Here is a 27,270-nt window from a genome sequence, read left to right as displayed (position 1 = left end):
TTCCCTAAAAAAGTTAATAGACCAATCTTTGATAACCCAACTATCAATCAAAAATAGAAAAATCCATCACTTACTCTAATTTAATGTTATAAGTCAAGGTGTACTTTAAATAAGAAATGCAAATCATTCTAAGGAATAACACAAGTAATTTCATGCCACCAATTTCACATCTTCTAGTTTAATTTTGAAAGGTGTTGTTGTAGGCCAATCCCATCTATTTTTTATTTCAAAAAAAAATTCTCAACATAGTTTGTGAAATATATGTGAAGGCATAGAACAAGATAAAAGTTTTGATGGCTATTAAAGAACCGAATTCTAGTAAGATGTGTGCCAATCAAGAAAAAAAATCCAGTGACATATTTCTTTTTTCCTTGTAAATAGTTTATTTTTACACAATAATCAATGTATTAAACCATTAATATGTATTGACTAACAAATGTAAAATGTGGAAACTCGGCTTTAAATAGAAAAATTAAAACAAGACCCAAGCTATTTTTCTATACTCATCATATTAGCATATAGCGTATATGCTACTGAAAGTAGGAATCAATTATGATTGTAAGAAGACTGAATAATAATTATATCCTAGGGTATTTTGGAAGCAAGCTAGATCATGAAAAGAGTAAATATTTTCTCAAACAAAGATCCAATTATAGGTTTGTCCAGTCCAAGACAAGCATATATGAATTAACTAGAGGCATAGTAGAAATGCAGTTATATATGCTTGTTACATAATTAAGACTATTAATATATATGTTATTTTCAAGGTTCTATTGCAGCTAATAGCTCTTTAAAGCACTACTTGAATTAGACCAAACTTTAAAAAATGTTACTTTACCTTGAGATAGTTATATGAGTACTTTGGCATGTGATATCAATAAGTCCATCATCATAATCACTAAGACTGAAACAATCTATCCATATATGCTGTGAATTTGGCTTTATTTGAATTCCATCAACATCAAGCCCTTGACCACCTTCAAATTCTATATTGTTTATAATGATATGTTCACACTCTTTTAACTATAAGCCATTTCCCACCAACTTTATTCAATGCCCATGTCCACCAATTGTCTTGTATGAGGAAACTCTCAAATAAGACAAAAGATTAATCATTCCTGACACTTCAAAAATAATACATAGAGGTTCCTTTTGTTTACAGACTTCATGAAGGGTTCTAGGGCCACTATCTATCCAACTAACAAGTATTTTGTCAAACATATATTACAGCCTCAATATTTTATTTCTATATGCAATAAAATTTTGATATTGTAATGTTCAAAAAACTTCACTTACAATCATTGGGTGCATGTAAAATCATGTTGGTTGACTAAAATTGGTGAAAACATTTTGAGGCTATATTTACACTTGCCCCAAAGAAATCTTTGCTAAACTATGAATTTATCATTTACAAACCAATGAATCCTAAAACATAAATTCACAATATTTTGTTTTTCTAGCACATTGGACCACCAAACTATTGGACTTTTAGAAAATGACAAAATCTTCCATGTATAGATGCTAAAAAATTCATGTTTTATCTATTTAATAATGAGTGAAATAAGATGAACAAAAATATGTGGAGATGTTGGAACCTAAGAATTAGAAATTTAGAAAATTTAAGACATGCATTACTTATACTAGTTTACATTGAAACATCTTGTCATCAAGAAAACATTTGTTGGTAAAGATATACACACTTCCTTCATATTTGCAGGCTGAAATTGTTTTTAGCATGCAATTTTTATAGCTAAAAAATAAAATAAAGATCTAAAAGCTACTAAAAAGTTTGCAATGATTTAGATTATGACAGAAAAGATATATCACCAAAGGTCCAAAATAGATCCATAAACTTAGCACATTGTAACCCTCCTTACCATTAAGGCCCACTTATTTGGAACTCCAACTACCTCATCTCCCAAAGTATTCTCATTAAAAAAAAATAACATGGCTTAGTCTTGCTCAATAACAAGATTATAGTGTGGTTGGGAGTGTGGACTAATAAAAAGGTTGCAAGTCAATCTAGTCCAAAATTGTTCATTTCTCCCATAATAGGATTAGAGCCCAGATTTGAGTATTTTTGATACAAATGCTCTAGTTCAATCTAGCAAAATGGATAGGCTTGCTTGACAAAAAAAATGCACCTTAGGTTAATCCAATAACATAGTTAGAGTTCAAATTAAACCAAAAGAAGAGCACGGCCCACTAATAGAGCTAAATCTCAGCTTAATAACAATGCCTATTATGAATAGGAAAGGCTTATGGGGAAATGGTACTACTCATAAAGGCTACATTAGTAAATGAAAGAAGTTGGAATTATTACATTTTATTCAGCATGCTTCAAGGGTCTTTTGTTGCATTCGTAATCTGAGAAAAGATAAGAAATATTTCTTCAACCGCCCTCAAAAACATGGAGAACCTTATCAAGTGGTGAGGTTTTAGAGAGCTGTGCATATGAGAATTGTGGGAGAGAAAATTACCAAAATGGTGGGAGAAAGGTGCAGAAAAGAACCGGTAGGAAAAATGGAGAAAATGGAGAAGCAGGGACAAAGTTTGGGAGAAGCTAGTTCACGATGGGATTTCAAGGTATATCATGAAGCTGCATGGCTACAACCAAAATGTGATTGACATCATGGTCAATTCATGGAAGGATGGTAGAGTTAAGGTGAATGGGATAGCTTTTTTGATTATAGAGGAGGTGATCTCGGTTGTGACAGAGATTCCAATGGTGGGCTTTAAGTTCTTTAGGGATAAAAAGATTTTAGCCAGTGTTGTGAAGGACTTTGTTGACAATCCTAAGGAGCAGAATGCCTTGAAAAAAAGTGATACGTTTTATGATCCAGAGTCTATAACAAAGATTTGGAGGTATGTTTAGCGCATTGTCATTGCGTACATTAGTCTTGACCCTAGGTTTGATTGTGTTCACACCCACCATTTTGTTCTTCTGAACCATTTTTGTCATGATATCAAAGTTTCTTTCCCTTTCTATTTATTGAATTCTATGAGTAAGGTGGTGTCAAGATTCAAAAAGAAACCCTCTGCAAACCATGCTTTGCATGAGGGGTTGTTAGTACTCATCTATGAGCACTTCAAGGCTCAAATAATTAGTAACATCTCATCATAGATTAGGAATGAGGAAATTGATAGCTCTGGCTATTCCTCTGACTCGGATGATATTCAGAGCATTAGTTTTGAGGAAGGAGGGCTTACCTTCACAGGTAAAAAAGCTTCGCCAAATGTTAAGAAGTCTCCCTCCCCCATCATCCCTAGAAGAATTAGCCCTAGAGATCATGGTCAAAAGATGACTGAGAAGGAGGAACAGGACACCTGTGATGAAGAGGAGGTGATGGATCTGAAGATGAGGAAAAGGAAAGGTAGGAGGAAAAAATGGATTCCCAGAGTGGGAAGAAACACAAGAGGGTGGGCATGGAGGATGAGAGGTTGCATCAAGACCTAAACTCTTCCCTGATCCCTCTCTCCCCTATCCATCCCTAGGCCCATCCGGAGGTGTAGACTCAGAATAGTTTTGGAGTTGAGAGTGGGGAGGTGTTGGCCAAAGATAGGAGGAAAGCATGGAGAAATTTTAATGTGAGGATCTTGAAAATGGGTATTTTTAGGGAAGTGATCAACCCTCAGATCTTGGTGGACAATTAGGAGGAACCACGTCTTGAAGAGCTCATTAACCCTGTGATAGTGGTTATCTCTAATAATGCCAAGGAAATGGGGATGAACCTCTTGAACAATGCCTGCAATAGCATGGTTGATAATTTCAAGTCAATCAAGTGGCTTTTTCATGAGCTAGAGGAGGTTAAGGAGAAGGTGGTTCAAATGGATGGAGCCAGGAATCTTAAGGGCTTGGAGAAAGGGACAAATTATGATGATAAGCATAGCCTAGTGTAAAGGAGGATCCACAATTTTTCGAGCTAGATGATCTCACTGCTCAACTCAATCAATAATAACATTTTATCTTTAACTGAGTGGCTTAAAGATAGAGACATGCAGGGGGATGTGGAAGGAAAAAATAGGGGTAAAGCCAAATATGATGAAGATAATACCATTGGTATCACCTTTTCTACTTTGGACCAAGAAGATCTCAAGACTCACCAGTAGGAGGCCGAGGAGAACAAGATGGCTCAGGAGGCTGCTCAGGTCATGCAGGAGTTGGAAACAAAGATAGAGGAGTAGTTCCTATTATTTTCCTTTCTTGCTGGCTTTATGTTCTGGCTTTTGGCTATTCCATTTTGTCTTTTTGGTTTGGCCTTTTCTTTGACCTTTGTTTATTTGGCTGGGCCTTCTGCTACTTCAAACTTTAGACTTGTTTCTTTTGTGGCTAGGCTTCTAACGCTTATTTTTAGCTTGATTTGTATTAACTCTCGGGTTTCAAGATCCCTTTAAAACCTATTTATCTAATAAAAAACAACACCTGTCTTGAGGAAGAAAGCATCAGTGGCTCAAAGACAAAAATATTAAGATCCAACTTCAAGATATAGTAAGGTAGCAGCATAATATAGCAGTCATTAATAATACTAAGGTGTTTATGCAAGTTGAATACCCTTTAATAACACTCAACAACATTAAATAAGTGAGAGCTCAATTTTTGCAGCCATAATCAACAAAACAAGCATTTATTCCAATCTAGTAAGCATTTTTTGCATTCAATAGCATGGAAGAACAATTAAATGGCATAATTTTCAATCAAATCAAGTAGATAGATGGACATAAATTAGAATCTTAGTTTACTGATATCATTGTCTCATTGGCTAGCATATGAAGTTATCTCAAATGGAATGTCTTTTCCTCTCACATCACATCTAGAGCTTTAGTTATACAAAGTTATTCTTTCATATTTGATGTTGTTCTTAATGTAGTTAGAATGTTAATGGTTTCATACAAGGATACAACAAAGGAAAAAATGGGAGAAATTTTATGAGAGGCAAGGACATAATTGTTAAATTTTGTGAACTAGAATAGCATTGACAAATAACATATATATCAAAAACACCATAACACCAGAGATATCCTGGGAAAGCCCTCCTACTTGAGGGAAAATCCTATCTATACCAAATAGTACTCCTTTATTAAATAATAATAATAATGAGTCTCAGTACAAAGCTCACAAATTTCCAAGCATTCATGCACAAATAGATTACACTCTTTTTACAATACTAGACTATCTAAAACTTCAAGAACAACACACCTCAAGAATGTTGCATATTGTAAACTTTAATGAAAAGTCCTGATGCTACACACATCATGATAATCCCTGTAGTGAAAACAATAAACTTTTGAAATATGAAATCTGTAGGGCTCTTAGAGAAATCTTCAGAATTAACAGAACTCTTCTTACAACAACCATCAACACGATTGTCACAGCAAGAGCTATCATACCCAAGATTATTGATTCCAAAAACTTCCAATCAAACAAGAACTGATCAAAATTCCATTAGACATGGTAGAAGAATAGACAACCCTTTTCCTACATGTCGAATCATAAACAACCACCCTTAAATATCACAAACTAAGGGAAAAATTAAGCCTAGGAAAAAAAAATTCAACTTTGACTATTTAACACTTTTAGTCTAGGAATCAAGTTTAATGTTTGATGTTTAAGCCATCTGATCATAAACAATAAATTAAGGCACTCTTTTTGAATAGACATAGTGGAAAAAAAAATATAGTGGCACATCTGATGACAAAAATTACCGATAACTAGCAATATTAAAGAGCTATCGAATTCTTTAAATACTGACAAGACTCTTCAAATGCATGAAGCCACAACTTTAATGGTTAAGAGATGGGAAATGCTACACAAGATGTAACATATTAAAATACATGGCACGAAGAAGAAGAAAAATGAAATTGGAGATCATTGCAATGAACACTATCGACGAATGAAGGACTATGATGATGTAAATGCTTGAGAGATGAATAGAAACAGATGTCAGAAGAAAATGAAAAGAGTCATGCGATGATGACCATTTAATCTTTCAGTAGTTATATAATGATGAAGCACATGTTCCAAATAGTCATGCATGAAAGGTCACCTCAGAGCTTATTGGACTGCACACAGAAGGCCTATAGTCCATTGATAAGAGCTCTTCAATGACTTCAAGAGGCATAACTCTACTTCACGAATATAGTTCAGAATTGGAGAATCTTCACAATCTCAAAATTCTTGATCATGAGAAGAAACCAAATATCACTAAAAAGAGACATTGCTACCATACAACTATTATGTTGATGAAGTCATTGCAGGCATGAAAAATGTCTACTATAACTACAAACTCTAACAATAAGTCTATATAATGTAGTTTTCTAAGCAACCAATAGAAGCCATTGGATTGAATTGAAACCTAGATGGTAAAATCTAGGGTTTATAAGTTATATTGTCATGCTAGCTAGGATCAAGCCCAAAAAAAAGTGTGACATCAGAATTAATTCTACTTGAAGCACAATAGTGTAACATTTGAGAAAGCCAAAAAAAACATTATCTTAGATGAAAGAAATATGTAAACGGTATTGCATAATGTAGGAGGATTGGAAAAAGGTGATCTACTCACAAGCCTAATCATCATAATGAAATTTTGAAGGTATAAAACCTGGGTTTTTACACCTTAGCATGCTAGCTAGGTTGAAACAAAAATAAGTGTAACTACACCAAATACTTGTGTCCAATGTACAATTATCACAAGTTATGAGAAGCCCAAACAGATTAGAAGTGAAATTATCACAAGTAACTTATGATGTAGGTAGATTGGAAGGTTTTGATTCAAGTTGGAGGTTTTATTTGCAGTCCATTCGATTGTGGTAGAATTGCAAAAGTGTGAGCTCTAAGAAATCCTTATAACTTATATAGGTAGATTGACAACACTTGGAATACTCCAAAGCATAATCATTCAACTAAAATTGAGAAGGCATAAATTAAGATTTTATAATAATTGGCACTGTGGCTAACATGGTCTTAATAAGTGCAAAAACATTTAGTTTTGATCAAGGTATTTAACATAAGATACGCAAAATTCCAAATGCCCCAAAACCAGCATTATCACAATGAGAAATAGAATATTAATGTGGGTAGATTGGTAGGGTTCTGGACAATTCTCTAAATTGATCATCAGATTAAACCCTACATGGTACAAACTAGACCTTTATATGCTCAATCGATATACTGATTAGGGTTCAACCTTGAATATTTTTTATTTGAACCATTTAATGTGTCCAAAGTTACAATAATACAAGATCTAAGAAACTCAAAAGACAAAAATCTATAATTATATAATAACATTAGTTTTATCGCACCTAATGTATAATATAAAATCCAAGTCTGAGAAACTCAAATACCTAGTAACTAGAATTGCTCATAGTAAATTCAATTGCACCCAAATCACATCACATTAAACCCAAATGAAAAAAACTAAAACCATCTCAAATGGAAATTTAGTTGCACCCAATGCAAAATATCATTAAGTCTAAGAAATCCAAATCGGCAAAAATAAAAACTACCACAAAAGGAAATTTGATTGCATCAAATGTACATAAGCATAGAAACATGGCGTACCCAACTGACCAAAAAGTAGAAGTATCTTAAAACCAATCCAAGCAACTTAAATTGAAGCAAAAACATATCTTACCAGCTAAAGAAGTGACATGGTAGAGAGATCCATGCAAGCCACCAATAGAGAACCTACCAAAACCTTTAGCCTAACCTGCTAAGGCCCTCAAATTTGAATCTACATAACCATATGGTACACACTCACCCATTGTTTCTCCTACACGCCTCACAAATCCTCCTCCTCCAAATGGACCAACTACAGTTCCGCTTGCAACCTATGTGAAATAGAACATTTTTTAGTTTAACATAACAAGCCTGTGTTGGTCAAAATTTTGACCAACATGGGCATGGATTTAAAAAAAGAGACATTTTTTCCTTGCCTATTCCGACCAATTTGACCCCATTTTAATAGATGGTCAAAAATTTTGGTCTAAAAATGAGGTCAAATGTAATAGTGCAAGGAATTATTTTCTTTTTGGTATTGGTATTATCTTACTATTTTAACCTAGTCAGCTTGGTTGAACAAGGTGTTTACCATTTGGTTAATTTGGTTGATTCGTTTGGTTTTCCATCAATGCCAAAGAGGGAGATTGTTGATAATAGATTGAAGAAGCTAATAAAAGAGGGAGAATATAAAGGAAGATTGTTGAGAACATACAAGTATGCTTCAATCATTGGTTTGTCATTGATGTCAAACCTACTACTTGCTGGTAAGACAATTTCTTATAAGATTTAAGAACTATCACTTATTTGATTGATGAAGAGGATTTGATCAAAGATGTAACAAATAGCACCTAGAGGAAAGGTTGAGTTATGAATATGTAATGAAGTACAAGGATCAGTTAAGACAGTGATGACATGATGCATTGATAATCTACTTAAAGTTACAAAGGCTAGTTACACTAAGAAAGTTTAGAAGAACAAGTTACATAAAGTTTTTGTGCCAAGCTTGATCGAGTGGATAGTAGGTGCTCATAAAAGTCACTGCAAGTCAAGCAAAAAATTATTTGGAGATGAGTAAAAGTTCATTATAGTGTATGTCGAGTAGAACAGTGGATGCTGAGTAAAGTTTAGTTAATGTTGAGCACTAGTAAAGTTTAGTTGATGCAGAATGATATTATAGAGGATGTCGAGAAACACAGTATGTGCCAAGTATCAGAAGCTTGATAATGCCGAGCTACTACATTATTTGAAAGATCGTGGATTTGATGAATATGAGCTGACAAGTTTGTTTTCTTGGAATTTGTGAACCAGATGGAAGATAAGGATGATAAATTGGTGCACAGAAATAGGGCAAACTATTTTTAGGAAAATTCAAAGAGGATTCTAGGAGAATTTTCTAGAAGAGAGATGGAATGTGGAGTAGATACACTATATCCTACCTAATCCATCCTAACCCTAAATTGGATGATGACAAATGAGTGGAAAAATATCTTAATTTCCTATTTATAGAAATGACTAGCCATGAAGCAAAGAGAGTTGAATGTGAGAACCTAGGGAAGACAAGAAGTCAAGGGCTCTGCTTCATCAAGTGGCCTAAGAGGAGACTGTATTGGCATGTTAAGCAAGAAGGCTTAAGGATATGAATGCTTAGAGGGTGAACAAGCTATTAGAACTACAATGCATGAAGGCCAAGTAGAATGGAGAATTGAATAGTGATCTATAATCTGTAAATGATGTTGTAAGTTGTATCGGATCAAGTGCTACTGTTACTCTCTAACAATTGTGTTAGTCTAGGGTAAATCCTTTTGATTAAGGTTGACCTAATAGTCATTTGTAAATCCTTTAACTAGGTGACATTCCAAGTGAATGGTCTAAAGTCCTCTAACAAAGCTCACTCCTAAAAAGGTGATTGAAATCCTTTAACAAGGCCACATTTAACAATTTGTATTGTAACCTTTAATAGGGTTGGCCATTCACAAGGCATCACTTTAGAAGAGTGAAAAGAGTAGCATGTTACTAGTGGTTTTCCCAAATTAGACTTCTACATAAATCATTGTGTCATAGTGTGTTGATGAATTGGTTATGTTTCATGCTTTACATTTATGCAAGTTGATTTGATAGTAACCTACAAGTTTTAAGTGATTGCATAATCTTATGGATGCATGCATGAGTATACATATTTTATGGGTTCACTAAGCTAAGAAAAGTTTTAATTATACATCTAGACCTTGGATAACTGATTCACCCACCCTCCCCCTCTTGCTTATTCTAAAGTATTCCAACACATTTCTCATAGTCATACCCTGATCAATCTTTCAAGGAGGTAGGGGCAATAGAGTCAACCACTCGTTGTCTTTGAAACAATGTTTTGTCCACACATTAATACAAAGAGGGAAAAATGTATACACTTAAAAATCATCAATTCTATATATTTTAATATTTAATTAATAAAGACTTCTAATAACTTTAATAAATTATTCAATTTATTAAGTTAATTCTCTTGCTAATAATTAATTAAATATTTATATATTTAATTAATATTATTATTAATAAATTATTTAATTTATTAAACTAATTCATCTAAGTCAATAGCAATATCCTATGTCTCTCAAATAATTTTTTAAAGTAATTTTTAAAAATTACTTAATTATATACTCATCCAAATGATTGAGTCTTTCAATCCACCTAAGTAGTCCAAGTCATGTGCCACCTCATAGTTGCACCAATAATTAATTTTAATTAATTATTAAATATCCTATTTATCCTCATATGTGTCCTATTTTATGGGATTGAAAGAGGAGATGTGGCCTTGATTAACTCAACCTTTGAGACTCATGCCTCTTGTTGGAAATATAAGAGGAGTAGCAGAGAGGGGAGGGGTGAATAAGTTACCACTAGAATAAATCCCAAATCCCTTATATGTCAACATAGAATAAAAAATTCACTAAAAATACAAATGCACAAACTTGATTGAAAATACTGATGCTTGGCAAACACATAGGCACTCAATTCACAAATCTATTAAACTCATGCCAAAACAAGAAAATCTTTCATCAACTGACCCTGCTTAGTAGACACTAACTCATAAATGATTTTCTTGTGATAACCAAGTGAACTCAGTTAACACTGTATCTTCATAAACTTTCTTTGGTAACCGAGTGAGCTCGATTAACACTGGTCCCATCCAATTCTCCCCTTATGACCAGAGTGAATTTGGTTAACACTCAAGTTTTGTGATCTTCTCTTTGACACCCATGTGAACTCAGTAGTCGCTACCTTCTAAACTTTGCAAACTCTAGAATGCTTGGTAGACTTAGGAAATTGTCTTCAATGCCCAAGTGAGCTTGGCATATAATGACTAGTAAAGATATGCCATTTTGTGTAACATCAAAGACAATACAAAATTAGACAATTGTATTCAACAATATCCCTCTTTGGCATTGATGGCAACACAATATGTCATAATTCAATGAATATTTTTTTAAAGAGAAAAATAAAGTAATAAAAATATCCTTAGTTTCATTCTGATTCTCATCCTTGAGAACTCCCTCTATCAGTGTGAACTCCCTCTGCCTTTAGTTTCTCCCTCTGTCAACAAAACTCTATCTTCAACATCTTCGTTTGATAGCAAACTCTTGCTCTTTGATATCAGACCAAGTTCTTTCTTTTTGATATTTTCAAACAAATTTATGTGATATGATACACACTCTCCCCCTTTGAAATCTTATACCAAAGAAAATATTCAATGAATATCAATGTAGCTTATTTATTGATTCATATGCAATATGCTCTTTTCAATACTGCATCAACTGACTGATCTTCAACATGCTCTAGTTGATGCATCACTAAACTTCATTTTAGTAAGCTTAAGATAGGGGAATAACCCCTAACTTACCTCTTAGATACAAAAATGCATCCTTAGGAAATGACTTAGTGAATATGTCTATAATTTATTCTTTAGTATTCACAAATTCCAATCTTACCTCTTTATCTTGCACCAATTCTCTCATAAAAGTATATTTTATAGCAATGTGTTTAGTCTTGGTATGCATCACAAGATTCTTTGATATATTAATTGCACTAGTGTTATCACAGAATATAACCACTGGATTCTCGATTTCTATCTTCATACCTGCCAATAGTTGCTTGACCCAAACAACATTGGAACAATTAATTACTACTACAACATACTCTGCCTCTGTTGTAGATAGAGAAATACAATTTTGCTTCTTACTTGTCCAAGACACTAGTATTTGACCAAGAAAGAATGCTCCACCACTAGGGCTCTTCCTATCATCAACACTTCCTACCCAATCAAGATCTATGAAGGATTTCAAATCTAGATTTCCTCCTTTCTTGTACCATAATCAATAGTCTTCAACACCCTTTAGATACCTCATGATTCTCTTGATATCCATCATGTGATTTTTTTAAGAATTTGTTGAGAATCTTGGCACCATACCAACTGCTAATGCAATATTAAACCTTGTATGCACTACATATAATAGTTTTTCAATCATTGATTTGTATTTGGTCTAATCTACCTCCTTGGAATCATCATTTTTGGAAAGCTTATGTCCACTAGACATAGGTGTTTGAACTAGTCTTCAATCCTCCATTCCAAATTTATTTAGTATCTCCTTAATATATTTGGATTGATTAATGTAGATACCATCTTTCTTTTGTTGAATCTATAATCCAACAAAGAATTTAATCTCTCCAAACATGGAAATCTCATTTTTTTTACTTATTTCTTCTGAAAAAGTTTTGCATAAGTCATCATTTCCTATAAACAATGTGTCATCTACAATGATTTCAGCCAATACAATTTTCTTGTTTGGTCCTTCTTTGATATATAGGTTGTTGTTATCATTTTTTAAAAAAAACTATTCTTTATCAAGTATTTATGAAGTCTTTCATACTAAGCTCTGGGAGCTTACTTGAGACCATACAATGCTTTGTGCAATTTACAAACCATATCCTTTTTGCTAGGATCTACAAAACCTTCAAGTTGTTCTATGTAAACTTCCTCTTCAAGAACTCCATTTAGGAATGCAGATTTCACATCCATTTGATAAACTTTAAAACCTTTATGTGTAGCATAAGCAAGTAAATTTATAACACCTTCTAATCTTTTAATAGGAGAAAAAGTTTCACCATAATCAATACCTTCTTCTTGAGAATAACCTTTGCATACTAACCTTGCTTTATTTCTCTAAACTTCTCCATCTTTATTCAACTTATTTTTGAAAACCCACTTTGTGCCAATTACATTTTTAATTCTTGGGTCTAGGAATAAGATTCTAGGTCTTATTCCTCTCTATCTATTCTATCTTTTCATTCATAGCTTCAATCCAACTTTCATTATCCAAAGAATCTTTAACTAATCTAGCTTCAAACTCACTAAGAAAACTAGTACCTTTTGATTTTTTTCTTCTCATTGTACCATCTAACTTGTCTCCAATGATCTATTCAAGTGCATGGTACCTTCTAAAATATCTTGCTAACAATAGTACTTTGGATTTGGAACTTGTTCCACTAGCCTCAACATGATCTTATGTATCAAGCGTAGGTCCTACTGCCTATGACTCAGGTCCTTCAGACTCAGTTTTCTTTGGATGCATCTCAATAGCCTTTGATTATGACTCAAGTCCTTCAGACCATGACTTAGGCTGTACTAGTTGCAACTGAGGTGCTTCTAGAGATTTTGGGGACTCAAGAGGTGAATTCTCCCAACTTCCAATTTGATTTGGAAAAGTATTAGGTTCATAGTAAATAAACCTTCTGTAATCCTCAGGTTCTTTGTTGCTCTCTTCTTCACTCTTTTATGCAAACTCATCAATTCTCACATGTGCACTTTCTATGATCTTATGAGTGGTTAAATTCAAACATTTATATGTTTTACTTTTGCTAAAGTATCCTAGGAATATACCTTCATCACCTTTGACATCAAATTTACCTTTCCTAGTCTCTTTTAGAATATAACATTTGCTACCAAATACTTTTAAGTAACTTACATTAGGTTTGTAGCCATACCAAAGTTCATAAGGATTTTGATTTGAGTCTTTCTTTAGTTGTACTCTATTCAAGGTATGCATTGTAGTAATGATTGCTTCCTTCCAGTATTTGATTGCAACATTCTTTTCTAACATCAAAGTTCTTACACAATCCATGATGGATTTGTTCCTTCTTTCAGTTATACCATTCTATAAAGGTGTACCAGGGGCTGATACTTGTCTTTTAATTCATCTTTCAGTGAAAAATTCATTGAACTCATTAGAGATGAATTCACCACCTGTATCTACTCTTAAACATTTCAGCTTCTTTCTAGTTTCCTTCTCCACTCTTGCCAAATACCACTTAAACATTTGAAAAGCTTCTAATTTCTCTTTCAAATATATTACATACATCATTCTAGAATAATCATAAAAAAATAAAATAAAATACTTATCTCCACTGTAGCTCTCTATTCCAATATGTCCACATAAATTTGTATGAACTAGCTCCAAAACTTCTTTATAATGATATTGCTCGCTTTTGAAACTTGTCTTGCCCATCTTACCAATTTGACAATTTTTGCATAGGCTCATATAAGGTTTCCTTAAACTAGGAATACCTCTCACTCTTTTGTTCTTGCTTATCTTCATGAGATTATCAAAGTTCACATGACATAACCATTTATGCCATAACTAACTTTCTTCTACTTGAGAAATAAAACATGAACATTCACTAGGATCTATGTAGAATAGATTACCTTTGGTTTGTTTACCAAACCCAACTAGATTTCTTTTTTCATCTAGAAGCTTGGCCTTCCCATTCATGAATTGTACCTTAAATCTAATGTTATTCAATTGTTCCATAATCAATAGATTATTCTTTAGTCCTTCAACCCAATAATTATTATCACATCTTAGTTCATTGGTTAGTGAGATAAAACCTTTTCCCTTTGTGTAACATGGTTCATTGTTCCCAAATCTCACACTTCCATCATCATAATATTCCATATGTTCAAACTTTGTTTTGTGCCTAGTCATATGATGTGAGCAACCATTATCAATAATCCATGTATCATTTTTTGCTAACATCAGAGATAAGTGCCACTTTATCTCCTTTATCATTAGATTCATCTTTTACAACAATATATGTCATTTCATCATCTTCACTACCATCTGAATCTTTAGCCATAAAACAAGATTTCTTACCTTTGTCCTTGTAGTCCTTGAAGTTCTTGAAATCCTTCTTGCCTATGTACTTTTTGTGCTTCTTTTCATCTTTGTCTTCTCTATTTCTTCTCTATTTGGACATCTTGTAGCAATGTGTCCAACTTCTTCACAAGAAAAATAGATCACAATAATTTTACCTTTGTATTTTCCTTTGCCTTTGGGATACTTTCTTACAAGAAATGCTTCAATGGCTTCAAGATCACTATCAAAACTATCTTCCTCTTTACTTTTAAATTTTTTTCCTTTAAACTTAGCATATTTCTTCTTCTTTAGTGATAACTTGGCTTCAAATATAAACTCAATATTGCTAGAACTAGGAGTATAATTATCATGGTTATCTAGTTCAAATGTAGTCAATCTTCCAACTAGAGCATCCAAAGTTATCTTGTTATTTGGATCACATCTCATCTCTTGAATAGATGACACTCTGATTGCATAGATAGGAAGAAGGGTTCTAAGTACCTTGCTTACCACTATCACATATTCAATTGTTCCTCCAGAGGCTTTTGATAGTACTAACACTAGCTTTGATTCTTTCAACATATTTTGCAATGTTTTCATCCTCTCTCATCCTCATCTGATCAAACTAACCTCTCAAGCTTTCTACCTTGGTTCTTTTCACATTATCATCACCTCTAGAGATATCATTTAGTTTCATCCATGTCATGAGCAAGTAGTACATCCTTTGACCTCATCAAATTCAACATAGTTAAGAGTTGATGTATTGTTAATCATCACGATGTTATGATTTTTCTTTTCAGAAATCTATTCCACAGTCAATGTTCTAGTAGGAGCCTTGTAAGAATTTTCCAAATATTTCAAACCTTAATCACTGATGGTTTCTAGGTGAAATTTCATAAGTTCCTACCATGCCTCAAAGTTATCTCTATTCAGCTTGGGAATCTTTCTTCTGTAAGACATTGTGATCTTTAGCTTAGGTCTTTGAAACCTTCTTTGCAAGAACAAAGAAGTTCTAATACCAATTATTGGAATATAAGAGGAGTAATTGAGAGGGGAGGGGTGAATCATTTTTCACTAAAATAAATCCCAAATCCCTTAGATGTCAACATAGAACACAAACTTCACTAAAAATACTAATGCTCGGCAAACATACAGGCACTCAGTTTAAACTAGTAAACGTTGTAACTCGACAAACACTTAAATAACATCTTGTAACTTAGAAAATGTTTAACATGCAAATCTTAAGATATTATATTTGATTAACCTTACTTAACTTAGATGCATACACATAAAATAAATAGCACAAACACAAATGACACCAAGATTTAATGTGGAAACCCAATTTGGGAAAAACCACCAATTGCATCTAGTTATTGATTTTCACTCTTCTAAAGTGAGCCCTATTAGGAGCCAACTATGTTAAAGGTTACAAAACACACTATTAGGTGTGACCCTATTAGAGGATTTAATTATCCTATTAGGAGTGGCCTTATTAGAGGTCTTTAGACACTTCTATCTAGAAATGCCACCTTGTTAGAGGATTTACAAATAGTTGTTAAGACAACTTTGTTAAGAGATTTAGATCACTAATATAATGGTTAGAGATTAATAATGAGATGACTTGATTTCTAATGCAACTGAATCGCTGATGACAGATCTCAATTCTAACTTGTATACTTGATCCTTTCTGATATAATGTATCTTTTTAGTTCCACAAGGATATTCTTCTTATCCTTCTAATTTGATTCCTCTAAGAATCTTCTATTCTTCCATACACTTGCACACATTCATTCCTCAACTTGACATTATATTTATATCTTATGCATTGTCAAGTCAGCTTGAATATAACTTAGAATAATTAATATTCATCTCTTTAGTCAGTTATAACCAACAAACAAAACTATTAAAATCATTATTCTAAAACAAGAAAAATCCTTTGTTAGTCGACCCTACTCGGTAGACACTAACTCATAAATGATTTTCCTATGTTAACCAAGTGAACTCGATTAACAATACATCTTTATAAACTTTGGTAACTGACTGAGCTCGGTTAACACTGGTTCCATCCAACTTTTCCTTTGTTACTCAAGTGAACTTGGTTAACACTCAACTTTTGTGCTCTTCTCTTTGATGCCCAAGTGGACTCGGTAGCCACTACCTTCTAAACTTGGCAAACTCTAGATTACTCGACAGACACAAGAAACTATCTTTAATGCTCAAGTGAGCTCGACATACACTGACTGGTAAAGATATGAAATTCTTTGTAATATCAAAGACAATACACAATTAGCCAATTGTATTCAACAGTCTCTAGGAGACTAACTTCTCTTTCTCTTCCTCTACCAACTTGGAGTCAATGAATCCACCTCATGGAGACAACAAGGGTTCATCAGACACTTGTCCTTGGAGTTTTCTCAAGAGTTGGAGTCCTCTAGAAAGGTCTTGATGAGATGACTACCAAGTGTCTTTCCTTTTTGTACCTTTCTTCTCATAACTCAATTAAATTCTTGATTTCCTCCATCTCTTCAATTAAGTAGACCTCATCCGTCAAAATGTCCTTAATTATCTCTCCACCATTAGATGTTGCTACCTAAGTTAGGGTTTGTCCAAAGTGTATAAAAGGAACCCATGTCTCCTTATTTAAGCATCTAGATTCATACTTAATTATAGCATTTTGAATTAGCATTAGAAACATTCTCAAGCTATCTATCATCTATTTTTATAATCCATTTGTATTATCATCCATCTTCATCATTTAGTTATTTTAGGATCATTTCATTTGATCTTGTATTGAAGTTCATAAATCTTCAATATCTTGAAGCAATCTTATAGAAGAAAGCTGATAAAAATCTAAGGGCTCACAAATCAAGAAAAATCAAGACTAGGAGGACAATGGAGGCACATTGCATATGGTAAGGAAAGGTAAAGATTACATTTTGATTTGCAATCCTTCATTGTGTGTGTGTTTATTAGATTAGATTTGATATTCGAGCATTGACACATAAATTTGCATACACCACTATCCCTATATTTTTGTGTAATCACATCAACAAGGTTTCTCTCATCATTAGATGAATTTTCATTATCCCTCTTGAAATAATTTACTAAAATATTTATAGCATGTGATTATTGATAATTTTCATGAGTAACATCCTCATTCAAAGGTTTAAAACCATGCATTGATTGAATAACCAAACATCTCATGGGATCATGAGGTGAATTTTATGATATACACCATGTGGCATCATTAGAAAATTTTAAAAATTCCCTTTTCAATGGATCAAGGGTGTCTTTATTTATAGAATCTATTATATTATTAGGAAAATGTTTTCCTACATTTTCAATTGGTGTTGTAATTGCATTCTTCTAAAGTCAGGCCTCTCTTGCCTATGATATCTTTTTTTTTTAAATATACGAAACTCCTTTTTCATTTTTTCAATATTATTATCAACATTACCCAATATACCCATAACTCTATATAAATTTTCCTCATCTTTGGTTTGTCTAGCTTGGTGATGGTGGTATATGATTTCTGGGAAAGATTGTGTAAGAATTTTTTCATCAATGTTTCAGATCATACTACATGATCCATCATCAGCTTGGTGATGCTTAAGATTCTAAAGAGTTCTCAAATCATCTTTATTTTGTATTATGCTAGGAGCCTTTCTATCATTTTCAATATTTAAATAAAATTAAAAAATTACCTCAATTCACATAGGTTCATATTTCTCATCTCCTATCCTATTTTTGAATCAAATGCATTTATATAAAATATTAGACACAAGATTAGGTGATTTCAAGTGGGATTGTATCTTATTGTAAGCTTTAAGAAATTAAAATTAAAATTAGTTGTAACCTCATTATTACTTACTTGTTAATGCAAAATCTAGGTCTAATTGATCATGTGTTGGCCACATGAGAATGCATTAGCGGTTTGATGCTTAAGAGTATTCATTTTAACTTTGTAAGTGATTTTTATTTAGATTTATTGTTGAATAATGAAATAGAGCAAGTATGCTTTTCAAAGTTGATTTTTTTCCTCATGACAATTTTTCCATGGTATATCTTGTGGCTTATCTATTTGATCTTTGCATAATAGTGATTTTGTAAGCTTGTACATATGCTTGTCTCTCATAAGTTTTTTATTAGGGCCAAGGCCTAGATTCCTAGTCTTACCCCTAAAATTAACATCTTCTTCTAGCTCCTTCTCCAAGCTAAAATCCTTACCTTAGACAACTTGGCTAAGAGAGGCCAGATTATCCCCAACAGGTGTAGTCTATGTAAGCATGATTTGGAGATGGTCAACCACATACTTATTCACTGCCCCTATACCTCCAAGGTTTGGAACCTTCTGACTAGGGATTTTGGGGTCAGCTGGTGCTCCCTGGCTAGCATCTAAGAGTTCTTCAATCAATGGAAAAATATTCAGTCTAGCATGAAGACCAAGGTGATTTTCTCTTGGTCCCTTCTGCACTTCTGCTAGGGTATATGGAAAGAATGAAACAACCAAATTTTTAGAGAAAGGGAATCCTCGAGTTTGTTATTGTTGAGAAAATTGAAGAATCAATGAAGGAGAAATTCACCATTAGAAAGGAAGGAAACATTGAAGAAGTTAGGAATAATAGAGAAAGGAAAAAGGACAGGGATAGGAGAAGATAGGAGGCTAGGTGGTTTTTCCCCCCTAAAAACTGGTATTAATCCAATTTTAATGGGGCCGCCAAAGGGAACCCTAGCCCTGTTGGTAGTGGAGGCATCATCAATAACAACTAGGGGGAGGTGTTGCGGCTTTCTCATACCCTCTCAGACATCAGACGAATCATTTTGCAGAAGCCTGTGCAATTTGTCACATTGTCAAACTAGCCCTAGCTTCTAGGATTGAGAACCTTTGGCTCGAGGGGGACTCCTTAAATATAATTAATTATTTAAATAGTCACTCTTTGCCTTCTTGGTCCATTGCAAATGTGATTGAGGAGTTAAAGTCTGACTTGGGAAAATTTAACAAGATCCACATCAGCCATGTGTATAGGGAGGCCAACTCTGTCACTGATTGGTTTGCAAAAGAAACGATTGCCAAAAATATGTCAATGACATGCATATCAGTGACAACTTTTTGGTGGCAATGAATGATATAATAATGATGGATTGTATCTAGGGAAGTATGAAGACAATCCAAAATTAATAATGGTAAGATATGCTAGATTAGATGTCGAACATGGTGTAAATGAAAATCATGCGAAGGTTTTAATAAACCATTATAGAGTGTACAAGTGGCACATTTTATGGGTTGTTTTGTATACTTCTTTTACAATTCTCAAGTTTTTCATTTTGAAGAAGGCCAAAGTTTGTAATAAAACTATGAGTAGATGGGGGTTTTACAAACCAGAGGACACCATGTTAGGGGAGAGAAGTAGGAAGGAGCCATTGGGGGATGTAGATAACTGGAGGAAAAAATTGAAGGTTTGGCATAAGCGGGAGAAGGGTGGTATCATGAGATTCCTTGAGGAACTCCATGGTTTTGGTATGGAAATTACTAAAACTATGGTGGACTCTTGAAAAAATGGGCGAGTTAAAATCGATGGGATCACCCACTAGGTTAATGTGGAATTGATATCCCAGGTTACGAAGATTCCCTTGGAAGGGATTAGTTTTTTTAGAGATAAGAAAATATCGACTAATGCTATCAAAGATTTTGTGAAGGACAAGGATGAAAGGAAGAAACTCGTGAAGGTGGAGACATATTATGAGATGGAGTCAATTAAAAAGCTCTTGAGGTATGTCTTAAGGGTTATTATCAAATACATTTCTTTGGACCCTAGATTTGATAGGATCAAAACACATCATTTCATTCTGCTTAATCATTTTAGGCATGGTATCAAAATCTCTTTTCCTTTCTATCTCTTCACCTCTATGAGTAAGGGCATCAAGGGTTTTAAGAGAAAATCTACTACAAACCTAGTTCTCCATGAGGGCTTGCTTCACTTGGTCTATGAGTATCTTAAGACTCAAACTTGGGGTAAGTCCCTTGGTGATATTGGGGTAGCATCTAAGGAAACTAGGAGCTCTAATTCTAAGGAAGTAAATTGCATAAAATTGAAAGAAGAGGATAATACTTCGCTAAAGGAAAGACTCCTAAGGTAGAAAGGAATGTTACTCCTTCTGCCCACAATCCTTGCAGAAAGAGCCCTAGGGGCTTAATCCCCATTCCCCCCAAGCCTAAGTATTAGGAGAAGGAGGAGGACAATGATGAAGAAGAGGATACGAAGTCTGAGGAAGAGAAGATGGGGGACGAAATTCAAAAGGAGGATGAAAAGTAGAGGAAAGGTGAGAAGTTGGAGGATGTATTAACTCACATGCCGAGGAATCCAAAAAAAAGGAAAGCTGAAGAGTCTCTGCTGCTGGAAGAAACCAAAGTCTAGAATCTAGAGATCTCGAGCCTTGGCCTTTCTATTTCTCTGTCTCAAGGGAAGATAGGAATTCAAGTGGAAGAGAGTGGGGAGGTGGTAACAAAAAATAGGAGGTCATGGAGAATTTTTTATATGAACACCATGAAGCTGGGGATAGTCTGGGGGCCAATGAATCTCCAAGTGATGGAAGACAAAGATGGAAAAGCCCACTTTGATGAACTTATTGACCCTACACTGGTTGTTATCTTAGATAATGCGAGAGAAACATGGCTTAACCTACTAAACAATGCTAAAAACAACATGATAGACAACTTTCAGTCTATCAATTGGTTGTTTCATGAAATAAAAGACCTTAAGGAGAAAAAAAGCCAGGATGGAAGCCAGTAGAATAGTAGCGACCAGGATCACAATGTAGACCAAGAGGACAAAATCACCAAGGTTGAAAAAAGAGTTCAAAGGATGGAGTTTTCCCATCAAAATTTGGCCAACTATGTGATTGCTACATACACCCTGAATGAGAATATCAATAGCTTGAGTGAATCTCTGATGAATGTTTGGTTTGGTGAGGAAATGGAGGAGAAGGCCAAACTGGACTTTGGGTAGGCCGAGGATGAATTGAAAGAGACTAGGGATCTGATGGATGTTTAGAAATAGGACCAGGAGGGCACAAACAACCAGAAGATCAATGAAGCTATAAAGAAACTATAGCTTCTTGATAAGGAGAACTAATAGTTAGCACTTTATTTTTTTCTCATTCTTTTCTAGGGTAGCTGGTTTTTTATTGCCTGGTTGTGGGCCTGTCTTTTGGTTTTGGCTTTTTATAAGCAGATGTATAGTAGTAGGATTTTATTTAACATATTTATTTTAGATATTTTGTAAAAAAATTTGGGTTTTAGGATCCTTGTAAAACTTGTCTCTCACAAGTTATGTAGGAAATAAATTGAATATAGATAGGTATGAGCATTATTTTTTAACAAAATAGTTAACCCTTTTGGATTTTTACCCTCCATAGAAAAAGAAAAGTAGAAAATGATAAAATAGAGCATGTGATCCTATCGTAAGTTTATCTAGGAACTAAAAAAGTGATAAAAATGCAAATAATGTGAGCTATAATAGAAACGTGCATAATAACAAAGAGAACAGATCATAAGATGTAAAGGACTCTACAAAAGGAATCTTCAATTATAATAGAAAATTAATAAGAATCTAGATAATATTAAACAATATATAATTATCTCATAATCTTGATGAAGATATGGAGGCAAGGATAAACTTGAAGAATGTTACTAAAAAAAATTACAAGAGCATAGTAGAAAACTATAGAGAGTGGTATAACGCTAAAAATAAGCTAGGGAATGTGATGTAGAGAGAAAAAGTTGATGCTTTGTGTTAAGTTTACTTAGGTCATATGAATCTCACTAAAAGTCTTAGCTTATATTTCATCTAAGATCTAGTCCTATTTCATTTAGCTTGTGCATCCTCTACGTCATATAATATTTTTTTCTCATGCCATAAGATTAAGACACTTGCCTTGATCTTGTTTAATCTTATTTATCACCTTAACTATACAAGAAAGACATTGTACATTTATATCATAAAAGGGATGTACTATAATTGATCCATTACTAATCATTATACACTATCGCATTCATAATTAAAAAAAAATTACTATTTCTCTACATATTGTGGAAGGTATTTTATATTTTGAAGGTGCTTATTATAGATCTAAGTATTTTAGTTTTATTTTAGAATTAAAATTTTGATTTATAACATAAAAAAGTCTTAATTTTTAGTTCATGTGAATTTAATATAAAATCTAGAATTTTAATAAATAAAAATACATATTTTTTTATCATTAGTATCAAAGCATTTACTATCTTTCTGTACCTATGATAACTTTATATTTTCTTTGTATATAAAGGACATCATGAACTAAAAACATTAAATCAAAAATTATTATCTAAAGTGACATTTATCTATCATTACTATATCAATTAATTATTATAATGCTCTACTTCTATAATTATAATTAATTTAGAAAGTAACAGACAAGTACTACCACTATGACACATGTTTATTTTATACATCTGCCTCTTCAAAAAAAGAAGTACAAAGCTTCTCCAAACTCATTTGATATAATTAAAGGAAATTGCAAAAAAGGTATAGATCAATAGGTCTATAGGCAATGTACTATTGTATTCACTTTATGATTAGTTAAATCAATTTCGCCTATTGAATTTTTCTACCAAATTTTTGCTACAAATTAACAAAGGGTTTAATCTATCTAAATTATGTTAAATTAATGACATTAACAATATCTATATTTCTAAATTTTATAATATTAATTATCAACTAGCTTAAAAAGAACTATTTAAAAATATATATCATATTTCAAATAAATCAATATAGCTTAATAAATAAATAAAATATTGAATTTAAAGAAATAATAAATCAAAATATTACTTTAATTAACTATTTTAATTTTCTTCTTAAGTTTAACTATTTTATATCATGTGTTTTATTATTTTTTGTAATTTTTTAAAGAAAATTAGATATAACTTTTATTTTTATCTCACCCTTTTAAAAGGATTTTTCTAATCCTTCTTTAAAAATAACAATATTTTATGTTTGTTTCCTACTTGTTTTCTCCTGTATCTGGCTTCTGTGTTTGGCTTCTACTCCTACATCTGGATTTATGGCAACCACTTCGGCTTCTGTTCTTGCTCTAGCTTCTGCTCCTATGACCGTGTCTGCCCTAGTTTTGACTCCCTTTCATCGGGCTTCTCCTGCCCTTTCTCAAGCAATCTTTAAAGGAGGGTTTAGTCCTTTTCCCAAGGTGGGGGATGACCCCTTTACTACTTTTTGGGTGAGGGTTTCTCCTATCCTGGTGGGAATATTCATTCCCCAGGAGCTATGGGTGGTTTGACCATTTCCTATGCTCATGTGGCCACCTATGAGGCTGGTCTTGGTGGTCAAGTTGTGCATCAAGAGCCTCATGCTGCTATGCCTATTGTAGTAAGAAACCTTATTTTGATCAATCTAGAGTCTAATATTGTTGATGAGATTTCTACTTATGTGGAGAACTTCTCCTCTACTGTTGCCATTTTTCATTTTAGGGGTTTATGGCCCTCTCTGTCAGATCTGCATGCCTGGATTTCCAAAAATTGGGAGCTTATAGTTTCAGATATTGTCCACATTTTCCTTGTAGCAAGGGGCTTTTTCATTGTGAGATTTTCTTCTAAGGTGGATCGAAATGCCATCCTTCGTTATGTTTTCTCTTGGGATGAGAGGTTCCCCTTGATGACCAAACCATGGTATGTGGATTTTGATTTGTCATTTGAATCCTTTAACAAGATTCCTTTGTGGGTAAGGTTGCCTAATCTTCCCCTTCACCTATGGCTGGATTCAGTCCTAGAGGTTGTGGGGGAGGCCCTAGGGGATTTTTGTGAGTTGATTCTGCATCTTCCAATGTGTTTTAGATGACATATGCTTCATTCTTGTGGAGATAGACATCTTTTTGGGTCTCCTAGAAATGATTAAATTGGCCTTTCCTAATGTCTCTTGGATTCAACTTCTTGATTATGAGGGCATTCCATTTAGATATCCAAAATGCCATAAGACTAGCCACCTCGTAGTGCAATGCTCCTCTGGAAAGGTTAGATTGAAAAAGTCACCTTCATGGTGGAAGTGGGTTTTGGATGATCACTACACTATTCAAAAAGCTCCCTCTATTAGGGGTGGTTTGGTTGTTTTTTTCTCAGGATTCTTTGGAGGTGGATTCTATCGCTACTCCTCATGATTTAAATATTTCCCCAATGGTGGTGGCCAATATTGTTGTCCCTCCGAATGCTACTATTTTTTATTTGATTATTGCTCCTCATGTAGCTCTAGCTCTAGGGGGAGTTGTTGCCCCTCTTTTGTGTGGTGGTGGTACTTCTTCCCTGGATGAGAGGGCTTTGGTGGATGCTTGTGGTTTGGATGACTTTTCTTGGGAGAAGGCTGATGGGATGGTAGAGGATGGATGGACAAAAGTAAAAGGAAAAAAGGTCAAGCCCTCTTTTCCATCATTTGATATGTCCTTATGTTCTAAAAAGACAAGATCTAAAAGTAAATCTTGAGGCTCATATTTCTTTTCTAGCTACTCGCTTGGTATTTTTTGAGGTTGTCCCATTTTTTTGGTTATCTTGGTCTTTTTGGCCTGTTGTTTTGTAGTTTGACATGGTTCAAGATTAAATGTCTTCTTTTGTAACCATGGGGTTTCAGGATCTCGTTTAAAACCTGTTTAGGTGGTAGTAGAGCACTTTGTTATCTGTGAGGCCACCCTAGTCACTTAGTTTTGTCAAGCAACCTATTTCTTCTAAGGTTTGTTGTTTTTAAGTTTGGGCTTCATTGAAAATTATAAGATTGTAAAGGGTTTCAAGCATCCTTCAAAACTATTTTCCTTAATAAAAAATAATATTTTATATTTTAAAATTAATTTAAATTAATATAAAAAATAATGAGAGAATTAATATAAAATTATTGACATGAAATGAAAGATTATAAATAACTTGTTTAGGTTTTCAATTTAGAACTTTAATTTCAAATTTTATTTTTTACTGTTATATAATATATTACATTTTTCATTTTTTGAAATAACTTTTTTAGTAGTCAAAGATTTTTATTTCTATTGCAATTTTATATGAAGGCACACTTGTTTAATTGGGCTAACTTTAATCTTAATGATCATTTATGTTATGGTTGGTTGGATCCAATGTACAAGAACTTACAAAATAAACAAGCAAAAAGCTCATTCCAAATGCATTTGATAGAAGAAAAGAAAATTATAAATTTCTATAAATCACTTTAAATAACTATAACAACATATCTGAATTTCATAAACAAGATTATGTCTATTTCAAATAATGGTTCATAATATATGCACAAAAATAATAAATTACATTAATTAATTAGCTATGCACTATCAAATTGCACTATCTTACATATAACTTTCTATCTATATGACCATTTTACCTCTTGATATAATCAAAATGATATAAACCCATTTTTTACTTTTAAATTAAATTTTGAATAACTTTCTCTCTATGATCATTTATGGAGTTGTTGATTTGGATAATGTTTGAACTAGAAATAGTGGTAATGTTAATGTGGAAAACATTTTGACCAAATTTATAAGGAGAAATGACCATCCATTTGAAGATATTGATGCTCAATAGTTATTTCTCCTCTAAATCAATTTTTTAAATTATTGTTTAGAAATTTAAGTTGGTTTGAGATAACTTTTGGAACATTACTTAATCTTGAAAAGCAAAGAAGAATGTGTTCATAAAGTGGGCCCAAATGAACACACGCTCTAAGGTGTAGATTAGATTTATTCCAAAATGCCTAGACTCCACACAAACCATCCAATATAAAGGTTTGGGTCTCTAAAAGGAATTTCCAAGAGAAAAAAAATTGACCAAACAAAAGAAATAGTGGTCATGTTAATGTGGAAAACATTTTGACCAAATTTATTAAGAGAAATGACCATCCATGTGAAGATATTGATGCTTAATAGTCATTTCCCGTCTAAATCAAAATTTTAATTAGTTTTTCAAACTAAATGGGAGTAAATTTTTTATTGAATACCAAAGAGAATAGAACAACAAGGAAACAAAGAGCACTAAAGAGCTTTATCCTAGTCAACAAGTTGAGCCAGCTTATAAGATAAGTCAGGGGGAAGCATCCTATGATAAAAAATGTTCCAATTTGGCACACACTCAGTGGCCCATTTAGCCAAGAAATTAGCCACACCGTTCCACTCTTGAGGGATATGCATAAAAGACATAGAATCCAGAGAATTACATAACTGAGTGATCTATTGAATAACTAAAGCCAGATGCCAATCCACACCTGCAAGGTTTCATCTATTTAATAAATTCACAACCACCTGCGAGTTAGTCTCATAGATAATTCTTCTCTAGCCCCATTGACAACACTATTCCACTGCAACCAAGATAGCAAGGCCTTCCATGGGGTTATTTCTATGATAACCCTTGTAGATTAAAAAAAAAAAACTAAACATCAACAGAGCTATCACACCTAACTCCCCCAATGCTAGCTGGTCCAGGATTTCCCTGAGATTACTTAACCTAGTTTGAGATAACTTTTGGAACATTACTTGATCTTGAAAAGAAAAGAAGAATTG

At 33.3% G+C, this 27,270-nt stretch overlaps 1 pseudogene; it reads right to left on the bottom strand.

Annotated features, from left to right (window-relative positions):
- Positions 1 to 24,343, bottom strand: part of LOC149577511 (putative pectate lyase 13) — a 36,220-nt pseudogene extending 11,877 nt beyond the window's left edge.
- Between the last annotated feature and the right edge of the window lie 2,927 nt (positions 24,344 to 27,270).

This window comes from Cupressus sempervirens, chromosome 1 (assembly GCF_028749045.1).
Source record: "Cupressus sempervirens isolate cs-2001-9-10 chromosome 1, ASM2874904v1, whole genome shotgun sequence".
NCBI classification, from domain to species: domain Eukaryota; kingdom Viridiplantae; phylum Streptophyta; class Pinopsida; order Cupressales; family Cupressaceae; genus Cupressus; species Cupressus sempervirens.
The sequence above is the reverse complement of the archived record's forward strand: the minus strand, read 5'-3'. Positions and strand labels throughout refer to the sequence as shown.